This window comes from Morone saxatilis, unplaced genomic scaffold, assembly GCF_004916995.1.
Source record: "Morone saxatilis isolate NCDOM2014 unplaced genomic scaffold, NCSU_SB_2.0 Contig4, whole genome shotgun sequence".
In the NCBI taxonomy this organism is placed as follows: domain Eukaryota; kingdom Metazoa; phylum Chordata; class Actinopteri; family Moronidae; genus Morone; species Morone saxatilis.
In genome coordinates, this window is record NW_023339984.1 from 13,895,467 (window position 1) to 13,897,532 (window position 2,066).

The following is a 2,066-nucleotide window of genomic DNA, read 5'->3' on the forward strand; positions in this document are numbered from 1 at the left end:
GTTCAAAAGGTTGATTATACTACATTATTCTAGTTGTCACAATATTGTTTTTTAAGTTGTTGAAGTTGACTTAACTTTTATTCACTTGTAATCTTAACTTGATACCATTAGTTGAAACAAAAAATCATTATACATCATCAATACATATAAACTTTTAATCACATCTTGTTTAAACTTGATACTGTGAGTTAAAAGTTTTTTTTTAAAAACATTATCAATACAATAACGTTCTTTAGCTAGTAAAACAAACAGACATTTCATTGTTATTGTAACTCACAGTTAAAATAACTAATATTTATACGACTAGTTAGGAAGATTAAAATTCCAAATTTGTTTTAACTTGCATGGTAAATGACAGAGCCTCACACTGAATTCTTTCATTTGTCCAAAAATAGAACATTTATTTTAAAAATACATGTTTATATAAACTTTAACAGGGGTTAAAGGCTTTAACATGCCATACCCAATGTATGTCTAACATACCTGAACAGGTGCACTCACAAGTGCAAGTGTGTGTGTGTGTGTGTGTACGTGTGTGTGTGTGTACGTGTGTGTGGGGGGGTGAGATATGTGAGATACTAAACAGATAATCTTAAAATCTCAAAATGAAAATATAGAATGTTAGTGTAAAGAACAAGGCAAGCTTCCCAAATAACTGCTGCCTCCTAGTAGTTGCTTGACAAGTGCATTCCTTTGTTTACATGCGATATCTAAGCAGTTTATTTCTGAGTCCATGGATTCTGGCTGAACATTGGTCCGGTTTAATGCTTACTTTCTTGAATTGTTTGTTCTGTCGCAGCAGAGCTCTGAGTCTGGAAGAGCTGGACGTTTGACACAACAAGAAATGACTTTTGGTGGGTGTGGCAAAACTTATCTCTGTATTTTCTTTTTTTTAACACAATATTCACAGTACTATTACACAAACACTGGGAGAAATACTCCAAGCACCCTCTCAGAGCATCATGGCAACAACAAGTACAGGACACAGCTAGCATCTTCATGGTGAGTTGGAGTTGCTGCAGTGTGAAAGATGATGACCTTTAATAAAAAGAAACATATATTAATCAGACCTGTTCGGGAGGAATTATTGATGTTTAGTGACTGTCAACCATTAAATAAAGGAGCTGAATAAATAAGCGTGTGTCGAGACTGTTGCAAATTATCTTCTCTTCTTCCTCTCAATGTCGTTGAGGTATTTGGAACAGGAGAAAGTCTGTCTCTTATATACATTGCTTGTGCAATCCTGCCATCCAGAACCAGGAACTGAGGATACACCATGGCAACAAACTCACAAATGCAAAATATGAATAAAATAATATCTTTCTGTATTGTTTAGTGGACAGGAGTATGCGTGAGTCTCGTGAAGGCAAGAATGGGTAGGTATCAACCGAAAAAGATTACCACTCTGTCCAGTTCCTTCAGCAACAGAAGTACTATCAAGAATTGCACACATGGAAAAAGTTTATTGACCATAATAAAAATTAGTTAACTATTTAAATGGTTAAATTTAACAAAATAAAAGAACACATGTCTTTATGAAATGTGAAAGACCAAAGCAGCAGAACAGCTTCATGTTCTTTTGGTTATAGGTTATAAGTCACTGGAACTCCAAGGAAGAAAATTCATTATTGATTAGGCACGGTGTTACGATTTTGTATAGTGAAAAGAACATGAAAAGTGAATTAAAGTGTTTTTTTTACAAAGCAAAGAAATGTGAAGGAGAGTCATGCGCGTAATAGTCAGAATGTTTGCAGAGGGAGGTGGACCACATTGCAGAAGTAATCAACAAGGGAGTGAGATTGATAAAACAGTCTGACAAGCTCAACTGATGCTTATAGATTCAGTTTGCTTTTAATAATCAATTCAGCTCCCGCTTTGGTAACTACTACTGTTTGCTTAACACATTTTTTGCACTTGGCACTTGATTTCCTTTGGGTGGTTGGGATATGCAGTCCACTCCAACCGCGAATTCTCAAGACACAGCACTAACTTACTCCTTACACAGATTACTCTTGGCTCAGACCTGTCCGGGCTCCATCCAACAATTGATGCAAGGGTAACATTAC